General features: G+C 36.5%; 1 protein-coding gene across 1 annotated transcript in view; it reads left to right on the top strand.

Annotated features, from left to right (window-relative positions):
- ADGRL2 (adhesion G protein-coupled receptor L2) overlaps positions 1–22,839 on the top strand; it is a 316,422-nt gene that overhangs the window by 119,554 nt on the left and 174,029 nt on the right. The window contains exon 2 of the mRNA XM_054165502.1: positions 20,514–20,555. The gene's annotated coding sequence lies outside the window, so the exon portion shown is untranslated. The remainder of the gene's footprint in view (positions 1–20,513; positions 20,556–22,839) is intronic.

Raw genomic sequence — 22,839 nt, 5'->3', positions numbered from 1 at the left:
TCTCAAAAGAGTTTTAACTTTGTATTAGATTTTTTATGAAGGTTGATTACATGGGCATTTCAGTCTCACCTTCATTCTTTATTTAGCTGAAATTCCTAATCACTTCAGTGGGTGGTAGGCACGACTCAAGTGTTCCTTTAGATGAATTTCAGCTTCTAAAAAATCTTAGGGATTGAGTAATGTATTCTTGTTTATTTTTTCCACTTTACAGATAAAATCTAGTGAGCATTCATCATTACCTGTATAGAAGTGCTTTAAAGCAGTTCAGTTTAGGCTGGCAGCCATTTTCTGAACTTCAGCAAAACATCAAAATCAAAAAGACAAGAAATAATTTAATCATCATATCATGTGACCCTTGTAAAAGAGATACATGGGGGGTGGGGGAAGGGAAAAAAAAAAAGCTGGTAGGTAATGGCAATTCTACCTGGATCACATCTTGCTTTATTAACAGCAACAAAAAAAAATATTATGCTTTTATGTGGACAGAATTTGTTTCTTCATCTGAAAGGGATTTTTAAAAATAGGGTACAGCCTTTCTATTGGGGTAAATACAGTCTTGGCCTTGTCTGCTCATTTTCTGACATTGTGGTTAGTTTTTGGATGAAGGAATGAAGGAAGCATACGACCATGCATGGTCAGCCCCCCTTGAATATTACCCATGAGTGCACAGTGCTAGTGAACTGAGAAGAAACTGAAAGGACTGCCAATTTCTTTCCCCCCCCTGCGGTACTATAAAGTCAACATGATAATGTGGAAGCCAAATGCAGAAAAGTACTGTTATGAGAGGAATCAAATATTTTGGGGCATTCAGAAAAGCTCTACAGAAAATCAGACTCAGATCTGCGGAGTCATTGTTTGGGAAAAAGCTCTATTTGAAGATTTGCGGAAGGATTCATGACTTATCCCTGTACTGAAAAACATATAACAGAGGAACCTTTAATATTTGTGTCCACATCTTTAGCTAGTGGAAAGGATGCAGTTCCATTAAGTTGATGCAACTGTCCTAATTTGCACCAGCTGAGCTTCTGCTTCTTTGTTTGTGTAGCCTTATCGGCACCCCTTCCAAGGGAAAGCAAACATTCATTGTTCTTTCCTGGGTCAAAGAAAAGTCAGTGCAGAGGGATCCCGAAGTGTCCTTATCTCTTCTTTTTTCATTTTTGTGACCAGCACTATTCACACACAAATGATCAGAACTGACATAGCAGAACTTAATACATATGTTTCCGAATGTACCTGATGCTGGATGATGGGTGAGTAATTTCTATGGTACAATTCATGTATTGTCATTGTTTTATGCAATATAATTCATGCTACATTAATTCAACTGAGAAAACAGTGCAATCTGAATCATAGTTCATTTCTGATTAAATTAAAATCACCTTTTCCCCTAAAGATTTGCTGCTTAACCATTTATTTCTTTGAACATTCATTTTAGACCCTCGTGGTGTCACAAAACCTGTTCTCAATTAGCTCTTTTTTCACTCTAAGTCAAGGCAATGCCATATCTGGATCCGTGCAGTACTGTCTGCAAACAAGCAATTAGGGACTGAGGCATGATCACAGAGAGATAGATGATGGTGCCTTCATTTGCATTCACATATATATACTCTTATTGCACATTACACATTATATTGCTAGCTATGATTTTATTATTTGCCATATAAATACTTGCTGAAATTATCATAAGAAGTAATGTGTCATTACAATAAGAGTAGCTGTCTTGATTAAGGTGAAATTTGTATCATGAAGGGATTTGGAAGTTACTGAGAAAGATTTTGGAAAGCTATTTTCCAGGAAACAATTAAGGAAGGTAGGTATTTCCAGTCATCCAGCTTCTTTCAGAATTAATTGGAGGGTCAATAATTTGCCAATGTTAATTAGAATGTAAGAAATATCACAGCAGCACTGGAGTCCTAGGATCCATCCGCTGCTGAGACATTTGAAAAACCTTCAGGACTCTGGTTGAGGGTTTGATGCAGAATGTTTCTTGTGACTGTCTCAGAAAGGCTTGCAAATCCCATTAACATGCTGTAACCAGAATGAAAATTGTTTGGAGAAGTTTCCTTGTCCCTGGTGGAAATCACCCGTTCCCAGGATATTGCTATCTTGGTTTGGCCAAGGACAATATATCCCTGAAGCTCACAAAGCACTTGGGAGTAAGGAAAATGTTTGGCCTTTAAAATAGACAAGGTTGTGTCACAAGTCAGTTATTTTAAAATAAGAAAAAAAAAAAAAGTAAAACCCCTGGAGTAAGAATCTCTGCAAGTTTAAAAACTTTACCCTTTTCAAGTGGTACAAGCTGAGCAGTGGGCTCTCCTTGGCTGTACATTCAGCACTTTATCCACAAACAAAGTATAAATATTTCCAGAAATCCCATTTCTATATTTATTTTCAGAGTGATGTCACTTCCTCTCTTTGTACAGATGGTAAGAGAGCATTTTTTTTTATTACTGGATGACTTCAGTCCAAAGAGAACTCTGTTTTCAAAGAATATAGGGACACAGCTGGTGTGCGAGCTCTGTAACTGCAGCAGTTCTCACTGTAAATGAAACAATGTTACCTTCCAGTTCCTCACCCAAATTCTCTGTAATTTTTTTTTTTGTTTGTTTAGTACAGGCTAAAGAGCACATTTTTTTGTGGGGAGTCTCATGTGAAAATTCTGACAGCCAATCACCAGGGAGACTCCAGCAGCAATTACTATAAACTCTACTTCTCCATCCAATGGCATTAACATTTTTAATGATTGTCTTTCCAAAAATAGCAACACTTGTGAAAATCAAAAATTAACATCACCATATAATTCTGTTATCGTTGAAGTATTTTCTGCAGTGGGTCTTTAAATGTATTCTTAAGCACACAAGTAGTATATATTTGATGCAGCAAGTTTATCTGAATCTGACTCTGATCATACTTTCATCCATATGAAAATGTTCTATTGCATTTTATAGAAATGGGTTATACTTACATACCCTTTTGTTTACTCTCTACCACTTTATCCCCAGGAAGAGGCTCTTAGGAGGCAGAATGTTTAGCAGCATCCTAGGCATACTTTAACTTACGGATGCACTTCCCTCATGGAATAGAAGGTTGCTTAGTTTATAAATATCTTCTCAGCCTCCTTCTGTTCAAAAGGCCAGTGCTGCTGGGGCTCAATCACTGGTGGATAGGCAACCTTTCCTGTCTGGCTACAACAGACAATCAACAGGTTTTACCTTCTCCTGCAGGAGTTTGCATTAACTGCATGATAGACCTATGTTCAGGAAAGAAGGGATCTGCCACTGCTTTTATAGCCACAGTGTGCAATTAGATGCATTGATATCTCATTAACAATGTTCTTTAGAAACATTTTACAACACAAACAAAAAGACACTTGTTTCCTCTTCATTTAATTACATGTAATGCTTCACTTGGATGGTGTGACCACAGTTTTTAGAGTAGGGCTTGTTATCCAGCCCAGTATACTGTGTGATGCTTTAAGGAAGCCAAGCAGAAATTCAAAGTTGCACGTGCCTCCAGTGGTTCAGTCAGGATTTAAGCCAGGGTGTTCTTACTCCTTCCTTCTCCCCACTTAATCAGGTGGTTTCCCTTGCTGCTGACAATATACATCTGAATTACCATGTTTGGAAAAACTGCTGAAGAAAGACAGCATCGTATCACACCTCCATAGCCTCGGAACTTGGGACAGGTCAAGGGAGAATTAGCAGACGGTTACAGATACCATATTTTTTTCACCAGGAAAGGTCAGTTTAATGTGAGAGCCCTATCAAAAAAGCTCAGGGCCCTACAACTTTGCTTTGAGCCCCTACAGAAGGATTTCAGGCGCTAGATTATCCACATGTAACATTTTGGGGTTTGGAAGTTTTGGATTTGCTGGTTTAGATAAGACACTAGGTATCTTTGAGTTGATATAGCAATTTTGTGTTGTGTTTTCCTTACTTTGTGCATTGTTACATTATAGAGGTGCTCTCATCGGTAGTGTCATTTGCCCTCAAATTTGTATGAACATTATTTTGAAGCACTTCAAATATTTTCATTTTAATGATAACTACAGTTATTTTTAAAAAGTGTTCCTATGCAAATGTAGCAACTTCTTGGAGTTCCTTAGAAAATCACTAAGACAATAAATTAAAATAACACCTAGACTAATTTTGAGCCAATATAAAAAAAAATGTAAAATTTTTTAAAACAGCATTTTACTTTGCTATTTAAAAGTAAGTTTTTTCATGGTATTCTGGCTAAAGGAAAATAACAGAAATTTTAGAGCACAGAGGGTAGAAACACCCAGCATTGGGTGAACCTTTGGACTAGCTAACAAAAGCAGTGCCACAAGAAAAAAAAATAGTAATCACTTCTGTAATATAGAGAATGCTAAGATCATGTACTAACAGTACCCTGAATGTTAATTACATGATCTTGAAGTCTATTCAGTATTGCATAAAGAATCGATTCAATGACTTGAGATCATCTGAAACATGAAAAGGCTTCTTAGTCCGCCTTTGTACCCTGATGGAGGCACTTTCAATCAGTAGAAACTAGTACATTCATTTACTTATTGGGAAATTATTCAAAAAGAGAACTCCGCTATGAATTGTTTATAGAACAAACTAATCTGGTGTCTCTCCAGGAAAGATGCCCATCTAATGTCTGACATTCACAAGATAAAAGAAAATTTTTGCTGATGTACAGATACATGCTGATGCTGAATGACTATTAAAAGATAAAAAGGATCAAAAAATTCACCACAAGTTTTTCTTGCTGATAGAACATGTTTTATGTCAGTTTTGGGGAAGGAAAGACAATATAGGAGGAGCAGGGCAAAGTGTAAAACCAGAGTATTCTTGTTATGGATAACAACACAGCAATACACAACATGATAAGAAACAACCCAGAAGAATACAACATACATAAATAATTCCACCAAACTTCAGAAAATCATTACAGCATTGAAATTGTCACTGAATTCGCCCTGATCTGATGTTCACGCAGTATGATTTCAGTCTTTCCAGTGATTTCCTTAATTTCAGCAGATGTTTTGTAATGGTGTTTTGAGTAAACTTCTGTTCTAAAAGCCCAGCCAAGCACCTTAATTTAACTTTGTGTGCAAAGTTTCCAAATTGTCTTATTCTATGGATTAGTTGAAATGAAGTTTAGGTAAACACAAAGTTGTAGAAATTAGTTATGATTAAGGCATCTGATCGGTTCACTTCCCATATTTGGCCAGCTGAGTTTCATGTTGAGCTCCTATATCCAACCAGTTCAACTACGTACTTGAGAAGACCTTCAATATGCCTCTTTTGTATTAATGTTAGAATATGGTCTAGATTAACTTTAGGATATGGTCTAGATCTCATATTTCACTTAGTATCTTCAGCAATTTACCTTAAACAAAACCAGGAAGGAGGCAGTGCTGGCAGGAGGACAGAGCAGCAGGCTGGTGTATTTGTACCTGCCTTGGTGGCTGAGCACCATTTTACCTTTCAATGGTGCCATTTCTATGAAATTTCAGTTAACTGAGTTCTTCAGTCAGTTGTGCTTTGTGATCTACATGTGAAATACACTACAAAAGAGAGGTATATTTGTTATTCAAGGATATTTCTACTCATAAAAATAAACATTTGCATTAAAAATTGAGTTTATATTGTACAAAAATGGGGGGTTTAATCCCTTTTTTAACAGTCTTGCATTGATCTCCAAGTGGCTGTTTTAAAATTTCCGTAAACTGATTAAAACCAAGTTAAACAGGTAAACCAAGAAAGGATTCTTTTACCTGGGCAGTACCTTTTAATCAAAGCAGTTCACTTAAAAAAAAAAAAAAATCTGTTGAGGGAGATGACAAACATGAAACAGAAGGAAGACAGAGTACAGGAAGAGTACAGGACAATAAAGAGGCTAGTGATAGGAAAGACTGAGAGATTGATTAAGGCAAATCAATGTACATATGGAAAGAAGTTTGTGGACACAGACATTAAGTTTTCTATTTCGAAATACAATTTTCTTCTTTTTGTGTGTGTGTAAAAGATAAAAGTATAATATAATCCTCGGGTCTAACCTGCTGAAAGCTCGAAGTATGCACAGCACCATCACTAGAACTGATGTCCAAAAAAAAAATACAACCAAATAGATGGAAGTAGATGTGATGAAAGAAGATAGGACACTAAAAGAAATTATATGCGTGAATGTTTAAGTTTGGAAAGCCAGACGGAAAACAACAAAACCAAAAAAAGAGTATGATTAGGAAAAGCTGTTCTTAACTGCTAAAGTAGAGTATATTTTGAGGGGTTAAATATTTTTATTGATATTTTCTGATATAAACCAAGCTCAAAATAAGCAAGATTTTTTTAAGGAGGAGGAAATTCTTGCAAGCTGTTCTTCCTTTTTTTTTTTTTTTTTCTTTTCTTCTCTTAATTTTTTTCTTTTTCATCCTGGTATACTATTTCTAAACTCTTTAGCTGGTGTAGATTCAGTGCAAAAGCTCACCATTTCCCTGTCTTTAAAGTCAACAATGCTACATTTTACTAGATTACTATGATACACAGGGTTAATGACTGTTATTTGGGGATTCCTCATCATGAAATGTTAATGGATAGATAGAGCATTATATGTAAACATAAATCACTGCATTATATTAACATGTATATTAAGTATAATATGACTGTCCACTTTTGAAGTTAAATGGTAACAATATATCTGTGGGCTGCGTTGTCATTGGGATAGATGTAACTGCGAACCCATAGCCGCAAGCATTTTTTTTTCTTTTTTTTTTTAAACCAAGGAAAAGCCTGGGAAAATTTATGCAGCTTTTAACCACAAAGATTTCAATCCACCTGTGCTAAAGTTAACTCAAGATAACTGTGAGCTGTATGAGTTTCTGTCCAGCAGGGGCTTACCGTATCACAACACCACTGTGTAAGTGAGAGCAGTCTCCACAGAGCTGCTGCAGCCTGGCCTGCGAAAGGCAGCTGGCAGCAAAGCCAATGGTGGGCCTCCCCAGCACAACATAATGCACAGATCTGAATGATATGAGCCCTGCTGGGGTCCAACCGCAGGCTCTGTGGCAATTTACTGTATCTATGAAAAATTTACAAATGCTTATCTGTGAGCAGTGGAGTAATAGCAAATACGTACACTATCTGCATAACAGATTGGAAAAAAAATTAAGTAGGAAATTTAGGTTATTACTCTGTTTACGTCAAAAGATTCTTAAAAAGAAATAATTCAACTTCTCTTTTAGGTAGTATGTATGTTTACAGTATTTCTTAGTGCTGCATCTGCAACAGAGAAAAAAACAACCACCCAGGTGAACAGTACAAACTGTATAGTACTTTCAAACTGTATAGTATTTTCAGGGTCATTCATGCTTCAATTTTATGATTTCTTGGTGATTGTGTGCAAGTTTGTTTTGAATTATTATTTGATTAAGCCAGGACTTAAAATTATCTGGATGCCTTCTCAGCACTGAAGAGCTTGCATACCTTGTAATTGCCTCTAATGTATTCCAATTTTTGTGTGTGTTTGTAGCTATGACATCTGGTTCTTTGCCAGACTTTTTGGGTGGCATTGCTATACGCTTCATTTTCAAAGTGCTGAGTGATGCGGTCATGAAAAATACCTCCTCTTTGCCCATAAAAAAAAAAAACAACAAAACAAAAAGCCCAACAGCTATATCAGAGATGTTAAAATTTATGTTAAGTCTATTCAGTGAAACATAAATAGTCATCACTCTGAGAACTTGTTATGCAAGACATGAGCCTGCAATATGCTAGGCTCTTACTCAATATTCCCAGCACCCTCCACTTTTAGTGAGTTGCTCAGCACCTTGTAAGATCTGGCCTCAGAAAAGGAGCATGAAAGGACCCAAAGCAAACTGGCAAACATTCATCTGCTTATTGTACAACTTTTCTTCTCTCTCAAAAGTAACAGTTCAAACAAAGGATTAATTTAGAAAGGGGAAAAAAATAATTAAATTTGAAAGAAAAGGAGGTAGGAGGATGTGTGAAAAAAAAAAGTTAATAAGGGTATTTGAAGAGGCAAAGAAATTAGAGAGATGGAAAACCTGATTTTTCTTTTAAATAATGTTAGGAAGGTTGTAGATGTGTTTAATATTGTCCTTGAATATTTTGCAAGTTGCACAAACACTTCATGAGATGCCAATTGCTGAAATACAGAGTTGTGATTTAAAGTGACAATGTCACCTTCGTTTTAGTCCAAGTGATGGATTTTGTTTTGAAATGGGTTATGCCAAACCAAACACAGAGATGTGTTTACATTTGGGTTAATTTTAATTAAAATTACTCAAGTTAAAAATACCACTCCCATGACTTCCTATTAAAATTTTATATCTTCTAATGTGAACTCAAAATGGGCCTTACAGGATACAAAGCAGTCAGGAACGGAACTGGTGCATCCAGATAGCTAAGACAGACACCAAAAATCCCAGACTATGTATATTAGCTTTTCACATTTCCTTCATTTTAAATAAATGGCTATAAACAACATAGGCAAAGAGATTTTAAAGCATGTTCTTAATGGATTGCACTTGGTTTATGTGAAAAGCTAGTATGGAATCCTTTAATACTGGTATCATTTTCCAATTTTTGTTGTGATAAAGTATAAAAATGGTGATATGGTGGAATAGAAAGCCTTAAGTCTTTATTTCATTGGATTTTAAGTAGCTGATTGCATAATAAATCAACTTAATTTATATACCAAGTTTATTGTTAAATTCTCTAGATTCATTAAAGCCTTGGAACTGCATTCTAATAACAAAATATGACCTCTTTTCCTAGCTGTTTAATCCATTTTCAAGCTGCATACACCTCTTTGAATACGTGTTAAAGTAGTAGCCTCATTTGTCAGGGAGCTTTCATAAAGCTTTGAAGTGTATCATTAAAAGGGACACTGTCAATTTGGATTTTTTCAAGATGACCAATTTAAAAAAAAAAAAAACACAACCTTTTTCAATGTTGGCAGATTTCTTCCAATTCCTAGATAATGTCTAAATTTTTTTTTTCTTCTCTGTGAATGTTTGGAAGCATCATTTAAAAGACCAGAGAATATTACTGTCATAGCTATCATTATTAATCCTGAACATTTTCATATTCCAGCCCTCACATCCTTTTTTCTAACAGGACTTCAGCCCAGTGCATACAGCCAGCCTGAGTCCTGTAACTCATTTTAGCATTATTTAAAATCTCTGAAACAGGACTTTACTACAACAGTGCTTTGTCCTGTGTACTGCAAGTTGTTGTTTTTTTTATTCTTTGACTGCTGGCTGTTGTTTGGACAGGATTTTTAGGCCTGAGCTTTCCAGTACCTCTCTCCAGCAGACCCCTGTCTGCAGAGACCACACTGCCAACCAACCTTTCAGTCATGGGTCTTTGACAGACAAGCTGTGCCAGATGTAGCTGCCATGATTTCAGATATTCATGCTCACAGCTGTCCATTTTACAGTTCTGCTGGAAATTACTGTCAACCTACAGGGTCAAGAGAAAGAAGCATATGCCTGTATTTGAGCCACCTACATTCACACCACCTGTTAATTTAAACTGCCAGTGAAAGAGCCTTTGCTCTGATCTTCTGGACTGTGGATGGGATCTTCCACGGGAGAGGCAGGGTGTAAAGCTAGGAAGGGAAGTGGTAACATTCAAAATTGTGGCAGCTTTGTCCTTCTGTTTATGTGAGCCAGAGCACAAACTATGTGCACTGAGCAAACAGGAAAAAAATAGAGAAAAATAAAAAAGATCTTTAATCTTTTTCAGCTATACAATGTGACAAGTTTTTAGATGAGAAAGCAGCATGCAAGTTCCCAGTGTCCTTTTAATGACTCGGTGAAATATATTTTATTTTCCCCATAAAGTTGTTAAACTGTGAATATTTTATCCAAGTGATTAAAGTTACTTTTTACTCTTACAAATTGGGCACAGAATATTTAAATATAAAAGAGAGAGGGAACAGTAGATAAGATAGCATCTAACAATTTATGGGAATGTGTTTCAAATTACAAGTAAAGCATGTGCATGCACACATGAATACAGCTGTGGTTTCCCTTCAGCATTAGGTAATATTCTTTTATGAAAGAAGGGAGTGAAAGCTCCTGCAATTCTGTTCAAAGCAAGAACATTTATATATTTTATATAGCACTTTTTATACTGCTGTGTTATGGTATGTAACATACTGGAAGTTCTCAGTCTGTGATAGACCCCCAAAGGGTAGACATGTAGGTCTAAGAGATGAAAAAAAATCAAAGACATGATCTCTTGACAGAATTATATAACCTTCTCACACTGCCTCTGAACTTCATTGAATCCTCGAGGTGACAGAAAGCTGGCAAGCTAAGTAGAAGCAGCTGCTTGTGATGGCATGCCTAAGATATATGAATCTGTTCAGTGTGATCAATGGCTGAGTGCTCAGCCGCCGAAGTCATTGATCACCACGATGACCCTGGTACCTGCTAAGTCCATCAGATTGCTGTGGAGGCTTTAAGGAGAGAGGGGAAGACAGAAAGAACGACATAAACAGCAATGGAAGGAGAAAGACAGAGGAACAAGCCCTCCTCATAAAAGCTATTCAGGAAATTGCAAAGCTCGTTACTATGTGTACGGTACTTGATCAAACTGAAATTTTGCTTTAAGGTGCATACCTGAATAAATGCTGATAAATTCCATTCTATACATAGCATGGGATTGCCATGGAAGCCTGCCTTCCTTGGCATTTCAGACAGGGTGAGAGTCTATGTTCTCCATTCTCCTTTGTCAATCTCAGCTGTAACTTGCACCAAATTTTGCTATCCTCTCTACAAAGGTTCTTTTATATGTTGGATGTAATAAGTATAAACTCAGAGTATATGCCACATTTTGCCAAAACACAATGTTTATTATGTGAACATAATCATTCTTACAGAGAGTAAGGGTGAGTTTTAGTAAATAAACATATTTAACACTTGTATGCAAAAATATTTTACAACTGAATTGTTTCACAAAAGGAACTATTTTAGTACAGTTGCATGATGAAAAATAACTTTGTTAGAATAGCAGAGAAGGTTTTCACATATTTTGAGTTTCATAGGATTTATCTAATTTTCTCAGTTCACCAATAAAAATATAATTTACAACTTTTAACTACAAAACCTGGAAAACTCAAATGGGCTACAAAAGGCCAAACTGGATTCCTTGTATCTCATGCATGCTGTTATTACTAAAGATGCTCCCAGTTAAACCATATCAGATTTTCTGCTACCCTTAGTTGGGATTGCTCAGTTCTAGTATAGCATAGAACTTAAATGCACTGAGACTGCAGAAATTCCATTGTTGATACAGTATGCAATGCCAAAGGAGAATTCAATTCACTCCATAACGATCATAGAATCAATAAGGTTGGAAAAGACCTCAAAGATTATCAAGTCCAACCTGTCACCCAAGACCTCATGACTACTAAACCATGGCACCAAGTGCCATGTCCAATCCCCTCTTGAACACCTCCACGGATGGCAACTCCACCACCTCCCTGGGCAGCCCATTCCAATGGCTGACAACTCTCTCTGTGAAGAACTTTCTCCTCACCTCAAGCCTAAACCTCCCCTGGCGCAGTTTGAGACTGTGTCCTCTTGTTCTGGTACTGATTGCCAGGGAGAATAGACCACCCCCCTCCTGGCTACCACCTCCCTTCAGGTAGTTGTAGACAGCAATAAGGTCTCCTCTGAGCTGTTCAATATCTTTATTGATGATCTGGATGAGGGGATTGAGTCAGTCATCAGTAAATTTGCAGATGACACCATGCTGGGAACAGGTGTTGATCTGTTAGAAGGTAGAAGGGCACTCCAGAGGGACCTTGACTGGCTGGACAGATGGGCAGAGTCCAACATGACAGCATTCAACAAATCCAAGTGCCAGCTGCTGCACTTTGGTCACAACAACCCCGTGCATCACTACAGGCTGGGGTCAGAGTGGCTGGAGAGCAGCCAGGCAGAAAGGGACCTGGGGGTACTGGTTGACAGCTGACTGAACATGAGCCAGCAGTGTGCCCAGGTTGCCAAGGAGGCCAATAGCATCCTGGCCTGCATCAGAAATAGTGTGGCCAGCAGGAGCAGGGAAGTCATTGTGCCCCTGTACTCAGCACTGGTTAGGCCACACCTTGAGTACTGTGTTCATTCAGTTCTGGGCCCCTCAATTTAAGAAGGACATTGAGACTCTTGAACGTGTCCAGAGAAGGGCTGGTGAGAGGCCTCAAGCACAAACCACTTTTTCCAATAAAGCAATCATAAACAAATGTGAATATAGACAAGGGGCCTGGTCCAGAAATGAAAGCCTCTCCCAGTAACTTGGAGTCTGGATTTAGTCCAAAGAGAAGATCTGTTGAACAAAACCAGTACATTTCACATTGGCACAATTAAGCACGGAAGTGCCCTGTAAAGGCAAATGTCTTTGAGGCTATTGATTTATTTACAGTTAGATTTGTTTCACAGGGCTCTATTCTGAAGGGAAAATTGGCTCACATATATAAATTGTTTATTTTCATACAACAAAAAAATTATAAGAATCTCAGCTACTTGCATTTAGTATTCATGATGCACCAATTAGATTATAAGACTTGAGCTTAGAGCCAAAGCACTCAAAGCGGAAGATTAATTTGTCTTCACCAGGAGAAAGACACATCCCTGTTTGTTGTATTATTTTGATGCATGCATTAATATTTCTTTTGTTTTCATTTTCTCATTTTTTTCCATTATATAGCAGTTGGACTACAAATACAGCCACTACTAAGATACAGTTTCCAAGCACATAGGATCAGTGGAAGAGATGTTTTCTTTTGTCCTGGTGCAAATTGGGAGTGCTTCTTGTGCTGCCATTGGGATTACAGTATTATAAAAATGAGATAGAATTACATTTTTAATCTTCCTTCCTGCCATGTCTTCATATCCTTTCATATCCTTGTCTCCAGATCCAAATGCTCTTTGATTTTTGTGAACTTCTAAGTCAACAAAGATGCATTGTCATGGTGATAACTGCTGGATGACACTCTTGAAAATAACTGAATTAACTGGTTATAGTACAGTTCCTTATTTCATTATATGACTGGGATATCAAGATACCTCATTTTTCTGTCTCAGTGGAAAACACACAATAATTTACACAACTCTTTCATTGTGACATACATTATTTCAAGTTTTGAATGAAGGGAAATAGTAAACCTGGCAATTTTACCCACACCAATAAATGATCTATGTGGGTTTTTAACCCCACCTCTAGTGAGTGCATCTGTTTGCACCTGGATAAAATGTGATTTGAAAATCCCAGTTCAGTATACATTTAATACAAATTACTAGTACTGTTTTTCATGATTGCATCTTTGATCTCAATATGCAGATCTTTGGCTATGCACATATAAGGTATTCTTTATAAGTTTTCATTATATCCCCTAATATTGAAAAACAAAACAAGCAAACAAAAAACTACAGTAAGCCAAAACCCCACCAAACTCCTCTTTGGCATTCAGCTTTAGAAATGCTGTATCATGACAGACATTAATAAAATTAATTCTCAAAGTTGATCCCCCATACTCCACCAATGCCAAATGTTATTAGATGTGCTTGTCAGTAAAACTGTCTGCCATGGCATTTCTAACCTGGGTAGATCTCTGTCTTATTTATTTCTGAGCTCTTCTGTTATATAGTCCTATCACTTCTCTTCATTCAGTCCTGTAGATTAATGAGTGTCACAGATATTCCATCCATTTTTATCATACAGGCAGACAGAAAAATGTGCATCTCATTTTGCTTGGAACTCCCAACACCTATTTGATTTTTTTTTGCAATTCTGCAGCAAAAATGGGAGCACAGTCAGCTGGTCCAGAGGAACCCTTAGACACACACAGCTAGATAAATTCCTGCTGTTCACTTTTGTCTTGCCTGTAGGCATTTTTTGACAGTTTTCAGTTCAAGTGCACTTTTGCCTCTTGTTTAATTTAAATTTGTCTAACAACATAATAATACCTTTAGGGAATATTAGTGTTACACTAAGACCATACATAAATTCTGTATATACGTGTGTGTGTGTGTGAACATACATTAAGAAATTAGCACTGGCTTCTTTGTAGCAGTTCCACTCGCCAGCTTGGTTGAGCTGTAAAATAATAATATGATCACTTGCATAAACAAGGGAAATAGACAGTTCATTGATTAGACATTATAGAGAGGGTCTTTAAATTTGAGTAGAGTTGAAACTAAGCAACTAGAGAACTCAGCAGAAATTGAGCAGTGTCAAGCAGTGTGTCTTCCACCTGGGGAGAGGGAGAAGACTAATGTGTTGAGCACCTGAAATTTGGAATCAAAAACCTGAAACTCCAGAGAGTGTTTCTGAACTTTGAATTTTGCTGTCAGACTACCCAGTCTCTCTGTCACCCAAACTTCTCCTTTCTTTGGCAACCATATGAAAAGAGATCTGCATCAGCAATCAGTGCCAGACTTTGTGTCTTCTTGAGGCAAGACATTCAGGCTGCAAAGAGCTAGTGTCACGGAAAATGGGTGATTCTTTCAAGAAAATGTTTTGGTGGACCAAAAGAGAGGCTCCACAATGAATATCTGGAATACAGCAGCACTTGGATAAACCTCCTGCAGAGTATAGGGTGGTGCTGGGCAGTGGGAGCATGCCAACAGCTTTTTCAATGCCAGAGAGAAAGGAGACCCTGCCAAATTGCCAGAGTGAGTTTTTGGAGTTTATAAAAAAAATGTAGTTTATTATACTCAAAATGAGGAGAGGGATGAGGTTAAGTTAAAACAGAAACTAAAGAAAAAACTACTTGGGAGAAGGAATGAAAAGTGGGGGGGAGACAAGCTGCTTTTGAAAAATTAAAGGCAACTCGCAGCAAGAATTTGTGAACTGCTGATAAGAAGCCTAATAAGAACTGTGTGTGCCCTATAGAACAGTGTGGCATGCCTTACTTGAGAGATTACATTGTATTATACCTCATTGTACCCTGTGGAAAGCACACCCTTATAAAAAAAAACAAAACAAAAAACTTTAGAAAATGTTTAACTTTTAATTATGCAAATAAACATAAACAGGTGAAGTGCTTGATAAAGGTTAAAATACTTTAACAAGTCTGGGGGGTTTTGTATAGGTAATTTATTCCTAATATATGCTGGGTAGGTCTTTCTACAGTCCTAGAGAAGAATCAAAAGGATAGGAATGTATGTTCCAGAACTGGAATATTTGTAGTGGACATGTACAGTAACAGTCCCAAATATATCAACCTTTAATTCAGTTATACTTCATAAATTCATAAAATTAAAAAATTAAACAGGAATATTCCCAGAGGAACATATAATAACTCTGTCCATTTCTGTATTTTTCTGATCATTTCTGTTGCATGAATCTTTCTTCATATAGTCCTTAAACCGATAAAGTCACATATCCTCTTCTCTGTATGATAGTAAAATTGTTCAAGGTCCAGAAAGCATCCTCTAATGACAAGGCACTGTTCTGTAAGGGGGTTTTGCAGTATCTTTTAAAAGTCTCCAGTCAAGAAATATATAGTTTGGCATAGATTTCAAATTGTATATGGTATAGATAATTTCACCCCTATAAAATTGTTATTGTCTAGACTATGCATCAGATTTTGAGCTAGTGGAATTCAGCATAGCTCTTCCCATTTTACATGAATCAAATTTAAAATGAATTATTTAAGTGAAGCAAGTTATAATACAAATATTTTGTAATCTTTCACTATACATAGATATTGGAGTTTTTTTGAGGTATAAATTGTGGGGCTTTAAAAATTTTAATGTTAGTACAGAATTCCAAACTGAACTTTAAATGATCTTTACATCCTCTGTGGGACATTATTATTATATACAAGGCTTATATTATACACACAAATCTGCAGGGAAATACCTGTTTTAAACTACTGGGACCCACACTGCAAACATACCCTTGATTTCAAAGGATATATGTGTGCATCTTCAGAAGTAGTGATGTGAAAAACATTGTAGATTCCATAACTTTTAGCTTCTCCCTCAGAGCCCCAAGAATATAACAACTTCATTGGTGGATTAGGATACAGTGCTGCCATATGACATGATCTCAGAAATATCAGGCTTCAGCACCTCAGCTAGAAAAGTCTTCCCAGATCCTCAAGAGACATCCCATATAAAATGGACTTTCATGTTATATATGATCAGATTCCTTGTCATATATGAAAAGTATACTGGGCACATTTTTCCTTGTATTTTCATAATAAGTCTGTGCTTTTAGGGTTTTTACTATCTTGAGTTATGAAGCCTCTAGAAAAGCCACTATGTCTCACATGGAGATAAACTCTAAAGAGTGACTACATAGTGCACAATCAGGAGGGTGATCAGATTTTGTTATCACTGACAAAATGTAGAGTGGTTCTGACTCCATTATACTTCTCTGGGACAACACTGGCCCAGATCAACTCTGTACTTAACCAGGGTTTCCAAAAGTATTTAAGACAGTAGTTACCCAAGACCTTACTTGACAATGAGCTGTGATAGTTTATTACATGTGAGCAAATCAACAGCTATGAAGAATGCACATAGATGCAAACAGTAGAGTGTTTCATTTAATGAAAAAAAAACAACCAACCAAACAAGCAAACAAACCAAAACTAATTGACTACTTAAATAGTTTTCAGAATATGAAGAATTAAGTTTTAATGCCTTATGTGTGTCATTCTTTCCTACATGTCTGACAATAATCAAGTCTAATTCAATCCATCTAATGCATTTCTAATATGCTTTTCACCATAGATCCTAGGCATCATTAGGAACTTATCTCTGTTCCCATTTTACCTTGGTAGTGACATCTTTTCAAACCAGACAATATTCTATGTCAGAAATATCAAGACTTCCCATAATCTGAATTTAGTCACCCCTGTGTACTTGTAGCTTCCTGACTCCTCTTGCTGTCTGTATTTTGATATGGAGTCCCCAGGATCTGCTCATCACTCCTAATTACTTTTATTTTAGCCTATGTTCCTGATTTCTGGGCCAAGAAGTTTAAAGAACTATGATGTACTCTGATGAAGCATTTAATCAGAGCTGAGTAATCAAACAAAAAGCTTTTCAGGGCAGGGTGGAATATGGGAGGAACCATATTGTCTGCCCCATTATTGTGTTTCCTGTTCTCAGCCTTGAAAGATTTCCTGCAGGGACCAGAAGACCTGCCCATAGCTTGCTGGAAGAGTTCCTGAGTAAGTAGAAGCAGTGTACAAAGTGATGAAACAACACAGAATCAGCAAAGTAGGAAAGATTTAAAGTATATACACTTTATATGTCCTAAAGCCATTGTCATTGGGGTGCAATACTCTCTATAAATATTTGTGGCTATGGGTGAGGGGCAGGAGAAACCTACACATTAATTCCTAAGAGGTGTTATCAGATGCATCAGGGTTTGGCTGTAAATTTGACTACATTGCTGTGGTGCACAGAGAAATGAGTGAGGAAATATCTGATTAAAGTGTACATTGCTGCTGAGGCAACTGAATGTTGCCATAGCAATTGAGATGAAATGTGCAAAGAGGTGAGATAATTAAATCTAACCCCTTTAGTAGTTTTGATAGTCAATGCACTGCCAATAGGAAAAGTTATCTATAGGTTTAAAGATAAAACATACTCCTTGTGGAAGGACTCCTTGTTGGTATTTTGCTGCTTTCTTTCTAAATCCATTGCTGTTTTGACCTTGGTCTATAAGACCTAGAACTTTTGCTAACTTCCTGTATCATGGAAGCTGTCTACACAAACTATCCAGAAAGTTTTCATTCCCTCTTCCTCTCTGTGCAGTACAGTAAAGCCTGGGCTGTCATCTCAAAGCTTACAGTTCAATAATATCTAGAACGTGCTGCCCTCTTCAGGAACGAGCGATTAAAAATAGGTGATTTGTTTATTGATTCCCAAACTGTAGTGAGGAAACAGGAACTACAGAACTGAGTAAGCTGGATTTTTTCAACATTTGAAACACCAGTGCCAGAGACACTGAAAGTAGTTGCAACATTAATAGACAAATCTGATTTCAAAAAGGAAATAAAAACCTCGTTAGCACTTCTTAACACAAAATCTGAGAACAGGGTGATCATGTTTATATCCACTCAGATTATTTATTTCAGCCAGTAAAAGCAAAAGCTGGGAGAAGCCTTGACTCACTTCTAAAGTAGCAATTCTGTATTCTGTATACTAGCAAATAACCTGTTATTAAAAATTATTTGTATCCAACAGTAAGTCATGCATTAGCTGTCACACTGTACATATTTTACTTCAAGCTAGTCATCTGAATCCATGTAAGGATTTAAGCCACAATTTAGCAGAATATTAAAACATGCACTTAACTTTAAGTGCAAACATTGCTGCAGCGACTTCCAGGGGATCAGTCCGGAGGCTTGCACACATAGCTGCTAGTTAGGGCACAGGCCAGTAATTTTCAGTTCATATCTTACAACGTTGCAAGCCATCTTAATAATTAAGCAGTAAGGAAAACAAGGCAAAATCTAAGCTTTTGTGAATGTAATTCTTTCTGAAGTCAGTGAGAACTTTTGTTCGTTCATGAAATGGTGACATTTTATTGGTTCACAAATAACTTTTAAAAAAAACCAAAACCACACCCAAAACTATCATGGCTTTGGGGCAAGGGTACTCAAAAGAGGAAAGGAAACTACTAGTTTGTGGAAATGGATGCATTTTGGTAGTGGATTAATAGTTACCTCACTCAAACGGCTTTGTAGGCTGTGAGGGATGAGGGCTAATCTCTGGGAAGGATGCAGAGGCTGATGCTTTGTGGGAACCTGGCTCAACTGGGATGCACATTCAATAGGTTCATTTTAAGCTTATGTGAAATACTGTTTCTTTGGCTGAGGGAGACACTACTTTCCTGCATTTCATAAATGAAGTTAAAGAGATATCTGTGCTACATCTCACATGAAGAAACAAACAGAAAATGTAGGCCCGAAAGAATGAAGCAAAAGTGGCTTTAAGCCATCTCTGTAGATGTTCAGATTCAAGGCTGGATACAGGCCAATGAATCTCCACGTAAACTAGAGCAGCCCTCAGGGACTGTTCTAATTTACATTAGCTTTATCCAGGCTCCCTATATCTTGTGCTGTGCTACAACCTAGATTACATCTGTATTTCTGCAGCACTGAACACCCTGGAAACTCCCTTTTTGCCCAAGGTAAACTTGAACAGAAATAACTCCTGTACCATACCAGGGAATTCTTTTCTATCTGGACATTCCCTTACCTGTAAACACCTACATTTCATCCAGTGGTATACATGCGGTCATGGTGAGAATATGGAATCAACCTTTCATTTGTTTTAGTTTTCCTCTTTAAAGGCAATAGTCCTACCCAGACATCAACATTTTTTTTCTAAGTGGTTTGTGACTGCCTCTCTTCATTACAGTGACATTTTCTAAACATAATTGTAAAGTGAATTCCTTAATTCTCTCCCTTGCCTGTTTACTTTAGGATTTAATTTTTTCAAGGCATGAAAATAGCTAAGAATAATAAGAGGGTTTTAAGTTTTCTCTCTTCTTTGGCATAAAACTCTTTAACTCTGAAAATCGTGTGCAAAGCAGAATGGCAGATTCTATACCTAACCCTGGCCACTTCAGGAGCAGTGAAGTGTATTCTGTGTGAGAAATGATCCCAGAATGTAGCCTAATGTCCTGAAAACTTTTTATTCACCAACTGCACAATTGGGACATCTAGCAAAAGATGTTACAGAAAAATTAAAAGTCCTCTTCCTGTAGACGTTGAGTGAAAGTGATCACTCTCTGTTCAGCCTTCAGTCAAAATAACAGGTAGCAGTGATTAATTTATTTTTTGTCAAGTATAAAATAGATTGAAAGGGATAATATAAAAGAAAGGGGGGAAAGAGAGTTAACGAGTATCCATTCCTTCATTTCCACATCACAGTTAAAGCATGCTGATGAGGTGTGTGGTGTACTTAGTACTTTCTCAGTACCCCAGTCTAACCACTGCAAATATATGACCTATAGGCAATCTCTTAGTAAAGCAAAATGTAAAGGCTAATTATTACAACTGTGAAAAGATTTCTTTTAAATGATAATATAAAATTTTTATTGAGTTAAGAAGAAACAATTCATTGATAACTGTCTCTTATCATCTTAACCCTTCATGCAAATGCTTTACCCTGGTTTCTCCCACTCCATAGCAGAGTGACAAGAAGTTCATGAGTTTATTTTCAAAAGCACAATCACAAGTTGGATGCCAAGATCCTGTGTCTGTATTTTATGAACACTATGCACATAAATTCCAGCTGGCATGCAGTTCTAAATACAGATACAGGCACAATAGCCTGTGCTTTTTTCCTAATCTGGTACCTGCTAAGTATATGTAATATATATTCAGAACTGCATTAAACTATTGATCTATGATTTGAACACATATTCTCATTTTTTTGTTTTGATGCTGATGCATTGTTTGGCAGCTAGAATCCCTGCAGATAAGAGTATAATAACTAACAACATTTCTTTGCTTTCTAGGGTATTTATGGCAGGATGATGAATTCCATCTTTTCCAGTATGGTAAGCAGAAAGCTATTCCTGTTTCTGATAACAAAGAATATAAGATAAATTCTTGTAGGAAAACACTGGTAAATTGATTGAGAAAGAACTGTAATGTACACTTTGATAATTATATGGCTTATAAAATGGAAAATATTAGAACATTCAAATCCTGTAAGCTACCTAGAAAATATTTGCAAAACATTATGCTAATTATTCAAAAGAAAAGAAGTTAGGATTTAATATCCTTCTTAGAAATGCTGCTAGCCCCAGAATGCTGAACTTTTTATCTTTCTTAATACGTATTATAAATTCTCGTGAACATAAATACATTGTTCTGTCAGTGAAGGCTTATAGAGGGTAAATTCCATAGCATAGGCTGCCATTTGAATTGTATAAAATTGATCTTTATTTATGTTTCACTAGGGCTTTGCTGTATCTGTGAATTTAAAAATATGTAGTTTCCAAATGTAGCCATCACTTCTGAATGCTATCATGTTGTTTAAAAAAGATGTTTTCATTTGTCATCCTCATTTTTACTGCTGCAAAAAGGCAATATTTATTTTGCCCCTTGATCATAATATCTTTGCAATCAAATAAAAAGAAAACTTCATCACACTGTATGTGTAAAGGTCATCCTAAAATGACACTTCTGAGCAAACTATACTGAATCCTATGAGTACATTGCTAAGGAGAAATGATTTCCAACAGGTCTTGGGCATTTGCTTTACAAAAAAAAAAAAAAAAAAAAAAAAAAGTCTTTCCCACTACATAAAAATGTAGTCTAAAATCAACACAAAACCACCATGAAGTGAAATTACTGTTAAAGTGGAAAGAAATATGACTCAAAAAATATCCCACCAGAACACAAATTCTGACTTTAAATGTGACTGCTTCTTAGAGTTGTATTTGAAAGATCTTCCATCTAATCCCAAAAGGAACTCAAAACACTTTACAAAAGGAGATTGTGTAAGAGCTTAAAACTGTGATAGATTTAAAATATGTGAGATTTATTTTTTGTTGTCTTTGATAGAATCAGTATCAAAGTTGCCAGTGTTCAGGAAAACCAATAGCAAACCACAAGTTTTTTGATGAACTTTAGGAATGATGATTTCTGAAGAATGTGGAAGGTTATTTGTTCTTTGAATCTTTTTTCCTAGTAAAGTGAAAGTTGCAGATGAAGCTATTTTGAAATACTTCATTTTGACCTATTATGTCTAGTCCAATGATAATAATAAAGTCTACTTTGGCAAAGTCTGTAAGGTAGTTTTACCTGTCTGCTAATGGGATACTTCAGTATCCAAGTTGAGGATCCTTCAGGGGCATATCTATGGTTAAAGAGAGGGTAAACTCAAGCTGAACTGGGGAAGGGGTAAATTGTTGGGTTTGTTTTTGTTATGTGTTGGGGTTTTTTTTCAAAGACCAGTCCAAATAAGCACGAGAACTACATTTAACCTTCTCCATCCACAAACATAAAAATGTTCAAGAAGAACTCAAGAGTCATTTTTAATCAAAAAGATTAACTATGTGACAATGAAGTATGTTTGGGATTAAATGATCAAAGGGCCTGTCTCTTTTGTGTATATTTGCCTATTAGCAGTAGGTACTTGGCACAAGGATCATATGTAGGTTGCAGCCACAGACAGACACTTGCACTGCATACACCCTTTTCTGCAATGTTCATTAGGCAATAATATTGTCAAAGCTAAGTGTTTACCAGAAGCTTTAGTCTACTTAAAACCATTTTAGCCTGAGGCTGATCTTGTGAAGAAGGCTTGGGGGAAGGGCAGAAGAGAGACACAACGTTTCATTTTATCAGGAAAACAAATGTATTCCTGCAGTATACTGATCTGAGATAATTTACAACTCTAAATTTGCATGTTAAGTGAAATTATAATTATTTTTATTTTGAGGCCAACTGTGTGATTTACACTGTAAGCAATGAAGATAGGACAAAGGCTTGGACCTTAAGGGTTACTACAACAAAGACGGTAATAGATTATTTTTGTGAAAATTAAATTTTATATGTATAGCCATGTACACCTCAATGAATCTTCCCTGACTTGTTCAGGAATACAGAGTTGCTGTGCTGATTATGGATTTCCTTTATGTAAATATTAATTCAAATATAAATATATGTCCAAGTTGGATGTCTTTTGTTTAAGGACTGGGAAACTGAACATCCTCATATTACTCCCTTTAAATATTGCCAGGCTTTTTTATTTTTTTTTTTAAATCCTAAAACCAAGATAAATACCACAGAAGAAAATAAACTGTTGAATATGATTAATATCACTTCAAGAAA

The sequence above is a fragment of the Dryobates pubescens genome, chromosome 11 (genome assembly GCF_014839835.1).
Source record: "Dryobates pubescens isolate bDryPub1 chromosome 11, bDryPub1.pri, whole genome shotgun sequence".
Lineage (NCBI taxonomy): Eukaryota > Metazoa > Chordata > Aves > Piciformes > Picidae > Dryobates > Dryobates pubescens.
This window is presented reverse-complemented; position numbering and strand designations above follow the sequence as displayed.